Here is a 20,432-nt window from a genome sequence, read left to right as displayed (position 1 = left end):
GCTAACTCCACGAGGAGAGCAGGGCTCTGAGTTTCCTCCCAATGTCTGAGCTAACCAACTGGCTCCTTTCCAATGGATCGATAGTCTGGAAGCCAGACCAAGTGCCCACCCACAAACTGTTTTGTAGTGGAAAGTTGGAAACTAATTTTTCACCGGCAAAGATCTCCCAGGCCAATTAAATAATTGGGGATGGACTTATGCGGGGAGTAACAGCAACATAGTCATCCATGTTATCTGAGCACCATGGAGTTGGCTCTGAGTGATAGTAGGACTATCCAATTGCATGCAGAAGTATTTTTTCCCATATCGGTTGAAACACAGTCCATAATGAAATCCCAATTGCATGTTACTAGATATTCTGATAAGAACAGAGTTTGGCTACACAAGGCTAATGGATTGACTCTTCTTCAAGAAAAAAACAGAGGTACATAAACACTTTGTAGTCAGTGATACTCCCTGCCCCTGCTGTTTCTCTGTTTGCTTTGTAAAGCAGCCTCCTTGCTGATATTTTAAAGAGTTGTCCAGATTCCAGTATCAAACGAAACACTGAGAACAGACAGTCCTTTCCTTCAGTAGCACAGCAGCTGTCGTCTGCATGAAGCTTCCTTCCTCATCGCAGACAGGTTCATGGTTTGTGATTATGTGGGTCAGAGAAGAGTTCAACCTTTAATATTTGGTGGCAGTCCTGTATTAATATAGCCCACGGCCGTTGCTAAGTAACTGGTAAATCACCATCAGAAAATCTCTCTATTTCCATAGCATCATTCTCCACTTAATAATATATACAGTATACTGCATATTTGGCACACAGTTAACATGGCAGTCACTAAACTGGCAAGCCTTAGTGATGTAGTTTTAATGTGTTATGTGGGCAATTTAAAAGACGTTCCAAATAAATTATATAGTAGACTTCCCTTTAATTGGTGCTGGATCTGTTTTTCATTTATTTAGTAGCTGCTGGCTAATTGGAGTCAGCAAAAATAGAAACGTTGCTATGCTTGAGATTTCTAGAGCTAGTGGAAGCATGTGTCCCCCCAAAAAGTTTCATGAGTATGCTCCTTAAACGTGATGATCCCTGTCAGAGATGTCAACCCTGTCAACCACATTCACAGAAGCTTCGTAACACGCAGTGACCACAGGAATCTGTGCTTGGGTGCACGACCGATTGTTGATCAGTACCAGTGACTCGACAATTTAGTGGCCAAATGCTGAGACGTTGGGTCTGTGAAAGTCATTCTCCAATACATACAATTTGTTTTGGAACAATGAGTTCCCACTCAGCGAAATTAAAAGACACTCATAGTCCCTTGTTGTGCTTTAATTAGCTCTCTCACCTCGCTTTGGGCAGTTTCACATCAGACCTAAATGTCTGTGAGGATTATTTGCACATGTGCTGATTTCATACTTACTTTGGATTTGTGCACACAAACAGAATGGATTTATGCAAAATACCCTGATATGCATCTCACAACAAGGACGGCAAGCACAAGAATCTCTGAGATGCTGTCGGCTCTGGATGCACAGTCTCAAAAAGAGCAACAATTGAGTCAGTTTATCAATTTATCAGTCTGACTGTGTATACGTGTCCTGGTTAGCACGGTAGAAGGCGTTGATTAAAATGCAGACTGTACAGTGGTCCATTGATGCAACTAATAACTGTTTCCACCATTGGTTAATCTATTGATTTGGCTAATCGTTTAATCTATGGAATGAAAAATGAAGCTGGGCCCCCACAGAGAGACATTTTAAATACATTATTTAAACACAGAAAACCTGGTTCCAGCACGGACAATTACTTACATGAAAACAAGGGTTTTCCAGCCATTTGCACGGGAGAAATTCAATACTGATAGTTTTCAGTATGATATTTACCAGGAATGGTAAGAAGGAACCAATTATTATCAGAATACAGCTGAAACCAGAAGTTAACTGATGAGATGAACAACATGGGAAAGAAGAATCTGGAACATAAAAATACAGCTACAAATTCATGCTACAAGTGTCTCGTTCTGCCACTTTACCACATCCACTGAAGACACTGGCATGTTCATGAAACTAGTTTTGTTCTGAAATATTGTGTTTCATTATGGTGGAAGTCACCACTATAAGAAAGTAAACTTCACAGAAGCCCATACTCAAAAGAAGACGTGCAGGTTGTACCATTCAAACCATCGTTAGCTGGTACATAGTGCATCAAAACATCAATAAATCCATAGATCATTAAACCACTACTAGGAAGAATCATTATTTTCAAAAATATAGTGTTAGTCATGATATAGAGTATTTTTTCCAGCCTTGTTCGCCCAGATTTTAAATTAAAAAAAAAATTTAAAAAAATGAATCCCAGGAAACTGTCTCACATTTACTACCTTTTGAAAGACTTTCTACTAATTGCATGATATAAGTTAAAGGTCAAGCTTATAACTGATTGTATATTATATGCTAAGTATCTTTTATATTTATATTTATATATATATATTATCTATGTTAGACCTGTGAAAACTGTGAAGAAAGATACATCAATCTGGGGGTCATGGATGTCTGATCTATAATTACATTTACATTAAAACAAAAGCTATTTAAAGTTAGGCTTTCATCCAGCGGGGTCACTTTCCTGCAAAACGACCCGGACATACGACCACTTTTATATCTCTTTCACAGGGTGACTTATTGCTGGTCTATAAACCAATGCAGACTCACTGGAAGCAAGAATGAATCAGAACAGCTCTTGCAGCCAGTAAGTATAGCACAGTTCCAACCTTGGTTGAGTATTCTTAGAATTTACCGGCAAATTCGAGTTATGCTGACAAGCACACCCCCTTCTTTGAAACTGTCGCACCAGACAAACAACCTGCCAGCAAGGCAGACAGCTGTTTTGCATTTTGAGATCACTCACTTACTAAACAAAGGTTAAAATTTCTCACAGTGAAACAAAATTTTATTTATCTATTTCATCAGTGTTCTTTGCTTCGTTTTTTTTTTTTTTTTTTTTTTTTTTTTGTTGTTTCATTTGGGATTTGTGCCATTTTGATTTTGCAAAACAGGTGGTTCAGGCATGCGTAAGTGTAATCCACTCAGAATAATACTGTTATTTGTTCCAGACTGTTAAATCCATTGAGCTGCATTTCAGCGACATCTGAATACATTTTCACAGGCTGTCCGAACAGATGGTTTGTCCACAAAAAAAGACACAAGGAAACGGAGGAGTTGAGCGACTGTGCTCATCATAAACATGGAGGATTTTTTTTGGTCAGTAGGCCTACAGATGTTTGCATACATAATGGGAACAATTCGGTTTTGTAACAGGAGACAAATGGAGACAAATGCTTTGTCAGCAGCAGCTATATGCAGTCTTATGTCTTATGTCTATATGTCAGCCTGGATGGATTATTATTATTTTTTTTTTAAGATAAACATAGTAGCGATTTACTTTTTGATGTTTCTTGGATGCTGTAAACTCTCTTAAGAGGGACAGAAGACATGACACGGGATATACAATTAACGACAACAATATTATTCTGAGCAGCAATTGCTGCCTGTGATCATTTTTCTGACTATTGTTCATATACTGTATATAAGCATATATACACATATATGAATATCGTTTCAGTTCTTGATTATTTAATATCACTTTGATCCCAAGCACCCAAATTCTGTAAAACTGGATTTCAACCTAAATCATTTCTGCAAACCCTGAAAAAAAGAAAAATTCAAACTGTGGGGAAAAAAAGGAGAACACAAATGGCTTTGATCTGTAGCCCCATGAAACTGGCCAGCCTAGGCACACACATGCATGCACACACACGCACCCACTCGGTGGGTGTATGTGCGTGTTTGTTTGTGTGTAGTGCATAATTATGTTTCTCTCTACAAAATGTCAGTGGACTTCAAAGGACATCAGACAAGTACACAGACACATACTGAATATCCCATTATTTTGAGAAATAGGCCAGAATATTTTCTGCTGCAGTCCGTGTCTGTGTGTGTGTGTGTGTGTGTGTGTGTGTGTGTGTGTGTGTGTGTGTGTGTGTGTGTGTGCATCTGGGACAGAAGCAGAGTCTGTATACCAGCTAACTTCGTATCTTTGACCAAAGAGCAAAAGTAGTTTTTCGAGAATGGAGAGGCAGAGATAAGCGGCATGGCCCCAGGTTATAGATATTGCTGTCAAAGTACGAATAGCACCGAATGTTTACAAACTAAATACGCCGTCTTAAACTTGGCGCACAAAGAGACGACTGGACAAGAGTTAAGAAACCGCACATTTTCTCCAGGATGCACAGCTTGTCGGAAAGTAGCACATACTCTGAGTACGACTGAGCAAATGCAGGAATTTGGCAATGGGTACAGTATGATAAGAGTCCTGTTGCTAGGCAGCCACTCCAATCGTGCCAGGATGGTGTGAATTCATGTGTCGTCCTGGAGCAAAAGACAGATAGGAGCAGATGAAAAGAAAATCTAAAACTGGAGTTGCTTTGTCGGGAAAAATGAAAGTATGTAAACTCAAAAAAAACATTGCGAGCACCCATGAGAGAATCACGCTGTGGGGTGACCAGCAACGCTGACAATCAAGGATGAAAGATGGTGCCAAAGCAGTGACTTTTAACTGTGAATTAAAATGTCATCTGACAGCTCATGATGTGATTAAAAAAAAAAAAAGCTGGAAGTCAGCCACATCACAAGGTCTAGAAAGGACACAAGGCATCAAGTGTTCCTATGTATACTGGAAGCAGGTTCTGCTTGCTCGACCGTTTCTTCTAGATCACAAAATTATATCATCAGCATTTATATCACAATAACATTTCTGTGTGAGCAATGTAGGGCACAATACGTAGTGCTCATTCACTGCAAGAATGCTTTCTGAAGTTAATTTATCAGTTTGTGTTAGACAAACCACAATGTATGAGGCTCCATCTTTACATTGATATCACTGAGGCCCGGCATGAAAACACTCTCAGATTTTATTTATTTTTTCCTTTTCATCACATGTGGAACATTGATAGGAGATTGATTTTCATTCATTTTATTGGTAATGGAATAAATTGGAATTGATTCTACAAACTACTGGCAAAATGACTGTGTTTAGCATCCAACCATCCAAGCAGCCGCCTTCAGCTGATGTTCATTAGCAGGACTCTGTTTTCTGTCTCCTTTCTAGCAGGTAAACTTGGCCAGCAGTGCGTTTGGCGTCTTTCTCCAGGATGATTTCCCAGCCGAGGAGAATAGAGATGTAGCTATTTACATTCAGACTTGTATAGTTTGAACTTCTATCCCGCTGCTCCCCTCAAAAGCTTCTTCACCAATAAAGATGAGCCCGGCCTGAAGCAACCATCCGTTCCCAGGCCAGGACATTACATGCTTAATGTTTCACTGATGAGCTGGAATGGTTTGGATCGTGACCCTGTCTCACACGACACATTTCACTTAATTTGCATCTTATCTATCGTAAAAATGTCTGTCTCTGTGTTTTCTGACAAATTCCAATCTCACCTTTGGAATAGCTGCTGATAAGAGGTTTGCATTTTATGGTAAGGACTCTATAATTTTGCTGTTCAAATCTGTGAAGATTCTGTCACCTCCACTCTCACCGACATCAGTGGCTTCACTCTGTTTTAGCGTTCTTCACAGCTCGGAGGATTTCTGTTTCATCAGCTGCACTTTATCCAATATCCATACATATGCCGTTGTTTCCTCTGCAGTTTTCTGTCAGGTGTTCATACTGGTGTCTTCCAGCTCAACAGATGAAATGAAGGGATATACCAACTGCACTTTTGTGGAATCCTGGACTACTTCCCTATTCTTTTTGGTCTTCCTTTAGATACTCATGGTTTTACAGTGAACGTTTCTTCTCTGCTTTGTAATTTGTGTTCATGTGAACTTGGAGGACGTCATCAGTTGCTGCCCAAGTACTGTTCCAACTGAAAGTACAGATCTGACCAAGCATGGTCCAAATACTACTTGCCTCACCCATTTTATGGAGGATGTGTCAAGAGGTAACTTGCGTGGAACTGGTACAGCCATGTCTCCCAGAATGTATTTTCCAGTTGTCAATAATGATGGCGCTGTTGATGACCAACTTGTATCCTCCCAATGAGTCTTCAGAATCAAACTTGTCAGGTTGTACTATTGCACACCTGGTATTGATTAGATTAATTATTTTGACGTGTCTTGTTTTCCCCTTAGTCCCCTGTAATATATACAGTCCTGTCTCATTGCCTATCTTTCGCCAGTCCATAGGTTTATTCGGTGGATGCTTTACCGGCGTTCCTTGACTCATCCCTTCTAGTGCTTCCCATTGTAAGCCCATACTGTTTCCTGGCTCCGTTGACTTTCTTTGTTCTTGTCATGGATTTTGGTGTTCTGCCTTGCTTTCCTCTTAGTGGATTTTTCTATTGTCGGACTCTGTTTTATCAACACAATAAAGCCATTTCTGGGAAATGTGAATGCCAATAAATGAGAGTTAAGAATCACTCCTATGTTATATGTTTCTTTGATGCAAAATATTCGGAGAGCATGACTTTTACTTGTAACACTGTGGTAACCACACAAGTCTATCTGTGCTTATTCCTAATAGACAACACTCTGCATCAACAAACCAGTGGAAGTGATTTTTGTTTCATAATGCGGTTTTGATTGCCGATGTGATCCAGCAGCTTAGCAGCCTATTTCTCACATATCGACTCATTACTTCCATATTAGCTCAACCCTGTGATTCACAGGCAGCCAAGCGGATCTGTGACTTACTGGGCATTAGTTGGAAAAGGCTTTTCTTTGCACAGACCGCTTGACTATAGGGTCAGAAATCCATTCTAAACATTTCAGTACAAGTCTCGTTAACAGTTAAGTGCTCCTGACTGCTGTTGCACATGCATTTGCATCTTGCCTAGTAAACTAACAAGTTTGCTCATTTAGATTAGATTGAGATTTGTGATATTTGCAAGCTTATGGAGTTCTGCTATGAGTTGAAGATTCCTTTAAATCCGGCACTGTGTGTTGTGAAATCAGTGGATTGCTCAGCCCGAGTGGGCAACTTCAGAACTAATTAGCATCTATATTTAATGCATATGTTTAGCTACACTATGTTCTCTTAGAAAAATTGCTATATATAGCCAAGTGAAGCTGGGTCAGTTCATCTCCCTGAAGAACATTTGAAATGAGCGAAATTAAATAAATGGAAATAAGTTATAGTCGTTATATGTCAGCGTCCACTCCAAGTCATGTTTGTTTCATGTGTAACAGTGCTATAAAAATACTTGAGGTTACTGTACACATGGATGCTTTCCCCAAAAGCCTCTTAAGCTTCCCTCAGTACTGTATGTACAGTAATTTCTGTACGGCTGGCCCCAAAGGATCTGAACCCATTGAAACAGCAGTGCCCTGGCCCCTATTTAACCATAATGTACAGACACAAACACGGGGCAAGAGAGAGGGACCAACAGGTAGGTACACAAGTGTTTATACCACATATGCGCACTTTATTTTTAAACTTTTGCATATATAATTAATGTAGCGTGTGTGTTTGTCTGTATGTGTGTGGGGGGTGGCGATGCACTCAAAATTGCTTTAGTTACAGACGGATGCGGCTGCATTATATAAAAGACATAAAAGATTTAACAAGCTCAGCGTTAAAGGCAGTATATGTTTCTTTTAAACGTAACACAGTGTATATGGTGTGGGGAAAGAAATTCCGAGCACAGAGGTCCATTTCTATCTTCAGAGCTTTTAACTGCATCCCGAGCTCTCCGTTGGGATGAATGAAAATCAGACTATACCAGCTACTGAAGCTTTTCCATACCTATTGTCTTCCTTCTGAGGTGAATAAGGCTTCGGTACTAAGCTGCTTTGGTCCATAACAGTCCACTGCTCTGATATGCATTTGTCGTGCCTATGACCGATAACCCCTCCCATCATCAGCCTTTCATAAACCTCAGTATGACACATTCTCTGAGAGATTACTCTAATCCACGTACTACTAATATTGCATTATAATACAGGCCCACGCTACCTATATGAATCTTACATAAGATCATGATAGAAACACCCACCATCTGGTTACCATGACGCTACTGACCCTCTCCATGAATAATAGTCAACCTGTTATTCACCCGTGTATTGCACGCAACACACCGCACAATCTGGTCTCCACCACCATCCACTTTACTTGGCATGAACCATTGGAGTAATACTCTACACAACAAAGTCACAGTCCTCTAAGTGAATCATATGTGAAATGTCAGAGAATACATCACATTTTGCAGAAGAGAGTTGGGAAGATTTTTTTTAAAAGCCTTTCAAAAAATCCTTTAAATTCATGTGCATGCTTTAAATTTGTAATCCTCTGTGAATAATCCAATTTGCGGACTGATTCCGGTCATTTCCACTCACTCTTCTACAAGAAACTGAGGGAGACTGTGTTGATTCTGCTGACCTAAGAAAAAGCTGTGTCACGTCATGACCTTTGTTCAGACGGGTAAGCAATGTAGAAGTTGAATTATCAATTAAAGAATCTACCAGACCTTGTGAATGTGCGCTAAAGAGGACTTTTTTAACATAATAAAGGACCCCTCTACAAAACAATATCAGACAATAAGGTAATTCTGGAAAGACATCAGTAAATGCTCTACTCAGTAAAAACGTAACACATTCGCATCTAATCAAACTGATCCTGAGGGAACCTAATAGTCACTGATTCACACAGGTTTTGTCAGATGCCCTGGGGGAAGTTCAGATTCAGTTTCCCACTTTCCTTGCCCTTTGTGGGTATATGTGGTCTCAGAAGGGTTTTGAGAGTTAGGGAATAGCTGCGCTAAAAATCGCTTGGTTGGGGTATGGGAAAGACACAACAGATGTCACTTCAAGTGAGGCGTTTTTACCCCTTCATAAACTGGTTCAGTAATTTCTCTGACACAGCTTGTGGCCATTATGTACCCTTATATACCAAATATGGCTGTAGTGGGACACTTTCTGAGTTTACCAAATTTAGCACCTGAACTTTTCCCTTCATGGTTAGACAGTATTGGTTTGAGCAGTGCTGTGATTTCTGTTTCTGTCTTTCCCTTGTTAAACTATACATTAACCAAGATGGTTGCGTTGAGGTGAGGCTTGACAGGGCTGCCTGCACCACCGTGATGTAATTACACCGTTAACAGTCATTTTGTGTCAGCCACTGGGAACTATACACAGGTCTTAGCCTTTACCTCGCTCACTTTCTGAGATGACATTACATTTGCTCTCCTGCGCTCTTGTTCTCTCAGTCTCGCTCTGTCGTCGAAGTGAACTCTGGAGGTTTGCAAGGCTGACAGTGACTGAGCATCTGCTTAAAAGGCATTTGGCTTGGAACTTTTACTCCTGTCCTCTCTATTTGTGTATCCCTCTGTCTCAATGACATTAAATTTTGCCTCCACCTTTTGTCACTGTCGTCAGCTTGGTTTCCATCTCTCTGATGCAACACTTCTGTAACCTTTCTCTCCCTTTATTTTTATCTGTAGTGTGATAGTAACAAATAGTGTCATCAGTAGCAGCACAGCAGTAAATCTAATTACCTTATCATCCTAACCATCGTTCCCTTGTTTGCAATTATAAATATGTTTCCTCCAATTTAATTTGTTTGTGGCATTAACAAACAGTTCCAGTTGTAACTGCTGACACAGCGTATTGCAGTTGAGCTCACTCCAATGTTTCTTATGCGTGTCAAAACATGACAAAAACTTACAGTAAGACACTGTATACAAAAGACAAAGTTCCAGAGATAACTGATAACTTCAATACCAAATGGACAACTTCTGAAAACACGACAAAAAAGTTTGAGGTGTCATGAGTGACTGCTGTTCATGCCGTTAGTAGGACACTGTCAGTCTGTCAAATATGCACAGGTTTAAAGACATTCATATCAGTAATTGCTTGTGTTGGCCGAAATTTGTCTTCATGCTTCCTCCCTTTAATTTTGCCCTTTCTCCCTCTACTACCTACTGCTGAGAAAACAATGCCCTAGCCTAGCATGATGCTATCACCACCATGTTTCACTGCAGGGACGGGATGAAATTAGCTGGATGATGAACAGTGTCTGGTGTTGACCAGATTTTGCTTTGTAATTACAGTTGACTGCACCCTTCACACCTTTAAAGTGTGGGGGAGTTGAATATTTTCTAACCATAAGCTATCAATAAAAGATGTCAGGAAAATACTTGAAATGGGGCCTTTCAAGAGTTGAAAAGGGTTAAGTTATGACCCAAGAGTTACACACATACAGTTGGTCAATAAAAGCATCTCTGGCCAGTGTCACTGAATGGATTGACAAAATGCACTCTGAAATTCTTCATCAAGTCCCTGTATTTCTCTCAAAAGCCCTTTAGGAGTTTTGTCACTAAAAACATTTCTGCTCAACTCTGCGGATCCAATGCAAGTCTTACAGCTGTTGCTCTGCTGGCCCCCTGGCCTCTGAATGTCTCTCATCATACATTCACTCTCAATATGAGAATCATGTTAATTCCTATTAATGGAAACTACTGTAAGTAATAAAAACTGCTTTTGAATGGCACATACTCTTTGCCTTCTTGATATCTTTTAATACAAGGTGAGAGAGTTTTGCACAGTGTTTAAGAAAACACACACAAACACTTACGGACACAGATATACAATTATCACAAACTGCAAACACCCGCAAACAATGTCACCTTTTGATCTAGTCAGAGGTGTGTGTGTGTGTGACTGTGTGTGTGTGTGTGTGGTGTTTGTTCACATGAGTGTGTAGGTGATTAATCAGAGCAGTATCTTTAGCAGTGTCAGCCCAGAGATGATATATGAGCAATACAAGCATAAAACACACACACACACAAACCAAAGCACACACACAAAGGGCTGCTTATATAAACCCACACATATACTCTATTCTGCACACATAGAACCCCACAGTATGCTTGCACCTGCAGTAAACTTTATGAGAATAATAAATGAAGTGAACTATTTCTAATTGGGAGTTCAGTTCATGTGCTTTATAATACGTTGTACAACCAATTTTGTGCTTGCTCTCGTGGGACGCACAAACGCACTCTCCTCCACTCCAAAAACATATTCAAACCTGGCACATCCAGCTCATACTTGTACTTCAAAATCATTTAAAGCTCGTTGTGCAAAAATCTGTGCAGCATATTTGCGTGTTGGGTGATTCAGACAATCTCAGAAGCACCCAACAAAGAGCACACGTAAGAGTAATGCCCCCAGTTTTATATTCAATGCTCGTCACGATTTATGATGTGCCTATTTATTTAACAATTTTTCTTTATGTTACAATTTTCTACATATTCCAAAGCAAAATTGCAAAACTATGAAATAACACAAACGTATACCTTTTTCTACATTCATCATCTATTACCGCTTATCCTCTAGAGTCTAGAGGGTCAAGGGAGACCAGAGCCCATCGTAGCTGTCATCAGGCAAGAGGGGTCACCCTGGACAGTCAAGTCAAACAACCATTCACATTCGCATTCATTAACCTAACAAGCACGCCTTGGGAATGTGCAAGGACGTCGACGCAGCGGAGGACAAAAAGAGCATGCTCGAGCTCGGCGAAGAAAGTCCTCAGCTGGCAGGTTTGTGCCCAGAATCTTCTTGCTGTGAGGCATCCGTGCTGACCACTGCACCACCAAGTTCATACATATGTTTCATGATTACGATTCCTCAGAGAAGCTACTATTTGCATTCCTGACAGCTTTACACTATTGGCAGCAGCAGTTTAACTAACTCTATGGGTCCATCAGCTAGAACGGTTTTCAGTTAACACTGAGCCTTGGGAAAGGTTAACAGGTGGAATTTACTTCCTCCTTAATGTGTGAATAAAGTTGTGGTGTACACAGCTAATAGCCCCACTCAGCTACTTAAACAATCCATATTATAGCGAGGACTGTTTCAACTATGTATAAAGAAATGACATTCCATCATTACTTTAAGACATTAAGGTCAGTCAGTCTGGAACATTTCAGGGACTGAGTCTCTACAGGGAAAGTTTAGTGTGTGATGAAACTACATCTCATGAGGATTGTCCTTAAAAAGATTCTAGAAAATTAGCTCTGCTCAAGGAGGAGTTAGAGTTAAGAAACTGCACATTATTGACGCCTCAGAACACAGCTCATATCAATGCTTCCCAGAGTACATGCAGCGGACACATCTCAGCATCAAATGTTAGTGGAAGTGCTACAGAGGGTGACTCAGATCAGAGGAGGGGAACTGCTTGGACCAAGGAACACACGGATCGGACACAGTGGAAATTTGATGCTAAACCCAACTGAGGTGGTTTGGGAGTAGCTGGACCACAGAGCAAAGGAAAAGCAGCAATCCAAGTGGCCGCCCCGTCAAGCAGAGAATGCCAAAAGTATGGGAAGCTTATCGAAGCACAGCAGGCGGCTTCTTTAAAGGATCTAAAAATTGAAATGTAGTGGGTTTATTGCATAATTCCTTTGTATTCCTCTCTCCAGTGTTTTTCTATAATTTGGAAAATAGTAAAAAGAAAAGAAAATCCCTTGAATAAATAGTTTGTGTCAGTCAGTGTCTTTGCTATGCGGTCCAAAACACAAATTCAGTCTTCCCAGACAGCTGCAAGTCTCTGTCTTTAGACACTTTCTGTGTCAAAGCCTCCAAGATACATGGTTTGTAATTACACAGAAGCCCAAACCAGATCACTGGGCAGAACGTAAAAAACAGAATCAGCGTGTTAATGAGAAAATGTGAGCATGAGTGAAAACAAACAATCGTTGGATTTTCTTTTTTTTGTTTCCTCCCTGCCACACCACGTCTGAATGTTAATTGGCTGAAAAATAACCAGTTCTCCTGTGGCAGCTCACTGGAGTCTTTGCAAATGTAACTTTGGAGAATAAGAACCTCTTCACCTTCGCAGCCATTTCTCACTGTTATAACAGGCCTGCAGATTAGGAAACCATTGTTGCATATACCTCCTTAGCAGCATAATGATTACCTAGAAGCCGGCTTGATTACCATTTTTAAAGTGCTGAAACAATGCAAGAGTACAAAACAATACAATCACAAATACAAATTCTGCAATTAATGAATATTCCCATCACTGTCTAATCAGCCAATTATTTTCTCTCATTAATCATTTAAAATACAAAACCTATTAAAACGTGTCATGAAGAAAGGAAGTTTGCTTTTCAGCTTGCTTCTTTTTCATAAACACAAAAAATCAAAAATCATCAGAAACTAGAAGAAAAAATAAACTGAGAACCTGAAATTTGATGGTTAGTACCTTTGCTATATACGAGGCCATCACAGAATAAACACGAGCTGCATGAACAGAACTAGGAAGATAAAAGCTCCAAACAATGCGCTTTGTACTCAAACAACCCAAAGTGTGAAAGTCACTGAGGAAGAAGGAATTTGTGCAGGTGGGTACTCATGATAAATAAGTTGAAGGATTAGTCCTTTTTAAATACAGTGTTGATCTTCTGTCATACCATGTCAACCATGATTTCTCCGTAAAGGTCGATCCATTGCAATCTAGTTGTAGAAAGGCTGTAGTGCTTATCCCAGGCATATGCATGGTGCTGTTTCTGCTACAGAAAACATACAGTTTACTATCTGTAATCCTTTTCAGCTCATCATAGTGGTGAAGCAACAGTATTTATTGACCTTGCCATCCAACAAGGGTCAATATCTGATGCAGCACCATCACAAGCCTGTAGCCCGCCACTGATGTTGTTGGTGTTATGAGAAGTGGGGTGCTAGAAGAGTGGATGGTGACATCATGGTGTTGGTATCTGGTGTCCACACGAATGAAAGAAAGGAACTGCACAGGCTGCGCTGTTCCAGTCACTGAAAAATCCAGATCCGCCATGATGGTCAGCCTAAACGTGCAAGACTTTGGTGGTTTTACCCAAAAATTGCATTCATGTAAATGTGGCCTAAGAAAAGTCTTCGGGTTTGATAGTTAGTTTGGGAATTGGTTTCTGTTTTGATAAACTTGCTGTCTAATTCCATCCTAAAGGGGAGTTTACTATATTTGAAAAGGGTTGAGGTTCACGGCAGTTTCGATAGATCCTGCCTTTTTTTTTCTCGTGAATAAAGACCTCTGTCACTGTGGTAGAATTCCAGGTTCTCAAACCAGGAAACCCTTTCATCTAATCAGAAACCCATTTTCCCACAGCAGATCCTCCTCTGTTCCCAGCAGCATGTGTGCAGGTTTGAGTACTCCTTTCTTTTAACAAACTCAAGGAAGACTGCCATGCTAGGAAGCGCTAAAAGCCCCTGATGCAACGGTGACAGGTTGTTTAGTGCATTTGCGTGTGTGTTCTGCTTCCCTGCAACATACTGTCATGCTGCAGCCCACCAAGCATGTCACATGTCACAATCGCTTTACTCTTCACTCACCCTGCACGGACTTGAACACGCACTTTCAGACGGTTGCCCTCGCAGTCACTCGAAGCTCAGAATCACCATCTTAAACTGCCCCGTGAACTCACCAAGTCATGCGTTGACAGTTGTGCACTCATAGTCTGCAGCCAGGGAGGACTCACGCATACTGACTGATGAGCCGCTGTAAGGACAGATGATGAGGTGAAGAGAGGCAGTGAGACATGGAGGAGAAGACAGAGGCGAGTGTTTTAGTCCCAGCTCTCCCACTGTGTCATTACAGGGCGATTATGGTGGTAATGGCCCCGGAACTCTAACACCTGCCAACTTTACAAACACACCATTTTTCAACTCACACTTTTTCTCTGTTTATCTTATCTCATCTGTGGGGAGGGGAGTTCAAAATTAGCAGCACTCAAAATAAGAGGCTGAGGTCACTCAGTGGCTGTGTCAGAGGATCATCATTTAGACCTGGCTGTTTGAGTGAGAGTTTATGTCAGGAATTTCCACAACAATGACCAGTCTCTTTATTTACTTTTATTACAGAAGATATTTCTTAAGCTCATCCGAACCATGTGGGAGTGAAATTACAGTGTGTGTGGAAGACATACTGTTCCAAAATATGCATTATCTACCAAAGTTTTCATGTCTCACCTGCAACAAGCAGCACTGTCTGTTGTTCTGATATTGTGTTAGAGATCTATTGGATATTAGCTGTGTATAATATTCTTCTTCGCCCCTAATGATGTTTGTGTTTATTTTCAGAGTGTGAAACTGTGATTGGATCTCCAGGCACATTGGGAGACGCAATTATAATGTCAGGGTGTAAACGCCCTCTTGCAGAGTTCGCGACTTAGAGAAAGGATCGTTGAGGTTCTTGGTCTATTATCTAAATGAAAAATGGCTTTCTCTTCCAACTGTGTAGCTTACGCAACATTCAACCTGCTAGAAATAGATTTCGCCCTCATCAGTTTTATAACAGCTCTACATTTTAACACCTACTTTTACCAGGTAATCCTCATGGAGACTATTTAGTGAATGATGTCATTATAGGATCAGTAAGGGGAAAGTGTGTGACTGTGAATGAATGTGAGGCACGACTTTTGCTGGAAAAGAACAGTGCCTGCCCAGCAAACACCTTCCGTGGACAAACGGCAGTTGAACTGACAGCTCAAGTTGCAGTCCAGTGAGAAGTAAGGCCTACGAAAAGCATGTTGGATGGCCAGGAAGTGTAAGTGCATTTTAGGTCAGTGACTGAAAGAATCAAAAAAACTTTTCTAGACACAAAATGACTGCAGTGAAGCCACACACATCCCTTCAAGTATAAAAATGTCAAATTTGTTCTTGTTTGTCCAAATAATTGACTTTACAAATGTAAAGGTCATTCCTTGTGTTATTTTGGGACACACAGATTTTATTGGCCTCCCTCTTCAGTGGTTTCATTTCGGCATTTGACCATGAAGGACTTAGTCACTCCATTGAGGCTGAGATGTGTCTGCTGCTTGAACTCTGGCAGCACTGGGTATGTACTAATCTGAGCTGCCATCTAATTGATCTTTTCTGAGGATGATAAACTCTAATGAACTTCTCTGCAGCAAAGGTCATACGAGACCACTTCTTCAGAGTTACAAATTATTTTTATGACGCCACCCAGAGAAATCTTTGACCTACTTCCATGTCTTAAAGTAATGATTGAGACTGTTTCTCTTTAGATAGTTGAGTGGTTCCATTTGAACAGGGCAGTTTTCTGAAGCCTATTTTGGGGCGAACATAAAGAAACAGAAGCTGAGGCTTCTGCGGGCACCTGGTCAGTAGAAGTGAGTCGCCACATACAATGGCTTTCCCAATTAGGGATTAATAAAAGAATAATACTAATTATTAATTCATTATATGATAAGCAAACAATTAATGCAATTATCTTTGTGTCCTCAAAGTACCAGACCCACATATCAGCTGGAAAGGAAACAAATGAGGTGAAGCATAGAAGCCTGACGGTACCCTAAAATAGTTGGTTCCAGTGCAACTGGATTAGACAAAGACACTGAGGTAAATTATTAAAGCTGTTACTTAAATAGATCATACAAAAGGCTATGATTGTACACACTGCTGCCAATACAGCTGATATTGAGAAACTGCAGTTAGCTTATCCATATATAAGGACAAAAGACAAGACAAATTCTGAGCCAGGAGGGTCTCATGAAAGAAACTTTCATGCTGAAGGTCCCAGTAATTATAAACTTGAATCACCTAAGGAACTGAAAGCAAAGATGTATCAGCCTCCACTTAGGTAATGCTGACTATTCATCTTCTGATCTGTCTCTCGCAAGTGGAAGATGGATTATAATTTTAATGAAAAGACTGTGGTTATGGAAACAACAACACTGTTTTCATTTACTGTAGGTATGATTAGGATTAGGATACTGAGGAACACCTGGAGGGGCTACTCACCCATCCACCACCACAGTCACTAGTGCACTCACTGTAAATAATGAAATGCTAGCAGGTTACCAGGAAAGTGGTTGATAAACAAGACTGAAAAAACAAAAAATCTTCCATGTACTGTACCTGTTAAGTGTTGGAATAGCATAGAATTTACATACCGAGAAATGGAGAACATCCAGCCAATCCGCTGAATGTTTTCCCATGGTTGGAATCGCTAAAAGCCTCTGTAAATTAAGCTCTCCATCTCTTTATTGAAGAGACTAATGGCCGGGCTAATACAGCTTTGTTTTGTGTGTGCCGTGTGCGTGGTGTGTGTGTGTGTGTGTTTATGCGCCTGTTTGTTTTTCTGAATTTGCATACATGCCATTGTGCGCTGATTTCGTCTGTCTTATGTTGAAACATCTCAATTATGCCTCCTCACTTGTGTGTTTTCCCCCGTGTGTGTAGGTAGGTGTGTGAATTTGTGTGTGTGTGTGTGTGTGTGTGTGTGTGTGCTGATGTTATGTGGGATCCATTATGCCCCTGGTTTGTCAAGGAACACAGAGGCAGGGCTCAGTGCCAAGACTGAGACCTATCAAATGCATTGCGTTTGTGTGTGTGTGTGTTTGCATCACTCAGGGAAATGTATTCAGACGAAATCATGGGAATAGTATGAAGGCAATTTGTTGTTTTCTATCATATTTTTCCCCCCAAATCCTAATGAAATTAACAGGCAGGGATGCATTTAATAATTTGTTCTAACAAGGGAGGTAACAAATTGCTGTGTGTGTGTGCATGGAGATGTGTGTGACGTGTTTGTAAACTCATGTTTGTTGAAAGTATCTTTTGTCCTGTATTTCTAATGCTCTCTCACTCCAAACTAATTAAAAGTTCTGAATTGAAAAAGCTCAATGAAACAAATACTATTTTTACTCTTTCTTTCTGTATTGACGTCATTACAACCCAAATGAAGCAGCTTGCTGGCAAAGTTAACCCGCAGCCATATTCCCATTAGCAAACAGTCACACACACGCACACAGTAGGAGCATTTAGAGAATTGGCTGTGAGACTGCTCCCAGCTTGCCCACTGTGAACTGAATTGAGCTGTACAAACAGTGTTTAGACGGTCAGACCAAAGCACACCAGTGTGTGTGTGTGTGAGTGTGTGTGAGTGCATGTGTGTGCTTGCGCTTAATGCCTTTGGAATGGAGACAAATGTGACATTTTAGTGTTGAGTATTGAAAAGCCAAGACTAAAGGAGATCATAGAGAGATAAGCGGTATTCTGAGGGAGTTGAGGGTTGACAGAGAAGATAAACAGAGTGTGGGAATGACTTAAGACAGAGAAATGAAGAAGGAGGGGGAGGATACACATATTGCTGTTTTTCTGTCTTTGCAGCAGCTATTTTCCTGCACCCCTATTGCAAGGAATCGCGATAAGGGACATTGTGCACAGGTTGGGTATCGCTGCCCTTCCTTGACATTTTAATATCTACACTGTGAATTTGAATAAACATGTTCAACTTTGGGTAGCGTAGTGGTGTAGTGGTTAGCAAAGGATGACTCACTGCAAGAAAGTTCTGGCCCCGGACCTGGCAGCCGGCCGGCTGGGTCCCTTATGTCTGAGTCTGTGTGGGTTTTCTCCAGGTGCTCAGGCTTCCTCCCTCAGTCCAAAGACTTGCATGTTAGGTTATGTGAGTGGTGCAGGACAGTCACTGAACAAGCTTCTCTGCCTGACTACGGTGTTATGTAGAGGGTGGTAGACATAGTGGGCATTGTTCATGATGGGCCGGATTTTGTTGAACCTGTCCAGGGTGTATCCTGCCTCAGTGATTGCTGGGATAGGTTTCAGGGCCCCCGCCCCGTTCTAGAGGATGAGTTGTAACAGATAATCAATGTTCAACTTGTAAGAAGCAAGCAACTTTGCAATCAAATATCCGTCAAAATTATAGTAGTGCAACAAACAATAACTACACATATGAGTACACACTTGTGTTACGTTTGATTGTATTGCATTCCACTTGAGACGAGTGGATTACTTTGACACATTTCTATGCTTTGTACTTCCTTGCTGATAGTTGACTATGCAGCTTGTTATCAGTCTCATGTTTGTTTCTAATGTAGCCAGGAGTTTCTTTTCTTTTCCTTTCTTTTCTTAGCACAAACAAATCATATCAGGTTTGTTTAAGCCGTGCACAGACAGAAAGATATAAATGACAAGTTGCAGGTTGATGCTGAATTGTATGGGCCAACTGTTTTTTGTCAACAAGTGAATTTGCCAAGATACAACAGGAGAACCATGCTATGCTAGTTGTTCTACCTGCTTAGGCTTTTTATGCTAAGCTAACTGCCTCTGAATTAGCAGCCCTCATCCGGAGGCTCATTCAGGCCCATAGCTACCTTCATCAAAATTAAGCATGGAAGTCATGTGGCAAGCATGATATATGTTGTTTAAGCCTGGCTTACACTAAAATCATCTTAAACTACCTGCTTCTGATGACCAATACTAAATGGCAGTGCTAAGTCTACAGTCCGCTGCCATAAAATCATTGCAGAAGAAGAGGGCAAAGCAGGTCAATGGCCATTCTTTATTACGCATTACTGTTTGCACTTGTGTTCTTGTGGATTTGCTGCCCAAGTACAAAGTTCCAGTGCAAAGTACGCATCTGTCCAAGTCTGGACTTGGCTCGCTAGGTGTCGAGAAACCTTTTTCATCTTGGGCATCTTCACTTGTCATAGCAGGAAAGACACACGCGTAGTAATGCATTCCACTTGGTGGCTCATCTGCTTTTGGTTCACTATCTTGTCTTAGCTAGTGGCACATCTAATAGAACTGAGTAATCAAAAAAACCCTGTGCTTTCCCTAGTCGCCAAGTCATGCTGACCATGGAAAAATGTCTATTAACAACGACATATATGTGTACAATATATCACATTTTTATTTCATCTGCTGCTTACTGTGTCCCCAGCAAATGATGTTAGATTCCCAGGTCGTTGTTTGGGGTACTTTCATTAAACCACATTTTGCTTCCATTAATATAACCATCCATAACATTTCCTCTTACTCTTAAAACCACTTGGAAATGCTCCTAGTGTAATTAATCTTGTCGTCTAATTCTCAGCAAGAAGTTGATTACTATATGAAGATTTCCCACAGTGTTGGACTGACCCTTCGGTCTAAATCTTCTTTTCTTAATGCTGATAAATGCACTTTATGCAAATGTGTTCTTTGGCAAAGTGAAAAAGTCATTCTGCAAATAGCATTGACATTACTGCTTCACTTTGTTAGTCCTCCCTTGTTATCCTTCTTTCGGTCTCCTTTCAGTCTTCCTCTCTCTCTCTCTCTCTTCTCTACATCACTATTTGTCCTCTCTTCCTCCTTGTCCTGAGCGATGCAGGGGGATACACACCGTTACACTTTCTAATTCGAGCTCCGCCTTCCATCCCGCCCCATGTGACTCCCTCTCCTGTGTCATTCTCTCCCTCCTTTCTTTCACACTTTCCAGTCACCTTTCATGTTCCCCCCCATCTCCTTTCCTTCCCACATTCACACCTCCTTCCTCCCCACCCGCATGACTTAACAAGCATCACTCTCTCTTTTTTGCACTTTTTTTTCTCCTAGTTTCTCTTGTTGATCCCTTCTTCTTTTATCCCTCC

The 20,432-nt window shown here is 40.8% G+C and overlaps 1 protein-coding gene across 2 annotated transcripts in view; it reads right to left on the bottom strand.

Moving 5' to 3' along the window:
• lrfn5a (leucine rich repeat and fibronectin type III domain containing 5a) overlaps positions 1 to 20,432 on the bottom strand; it is a 114,308-nt gene that overhangs the window by 70,919 nt on the left and 22,957 nt on the right. The window contains exon 2 of one of the 2 annotated variants that reach the window (XM_047611933.1): positions 14,466 to 14,539. The exons of the other annotated variant lie outside the window; for it this stretch is intronic. The gene's annotated coding sequence lies outside the window, so the exon portion shown is untranslated. The remainder of the gene's footprint in view (positions 1 to 14,465; positions 14,540 to 20,432) is intronic. 2 annotated transcript variants of the gene reach the window in all.

Source organism: Mugil cephalus, chromosome 17, assembly GCF_022458985.1.
Source record: "Mugil cephalus isolate CIBA_MC_2020 chromosome 17, CIBA_Mcephalus_1.1, whole genome shotgun sequence".
Classification (NCBI taxonomy): domain Eukaryota; kingdom Metazoa; phylum Chordata; class Actinopteri; order Mugiliformes; family Mugilidae; genus Mugil; species Mugil cephalus.
Note: the sequence above shows the minus strand (reverse complement) of the source record. Positions and strands in the feature narration are given on the sequence as shown.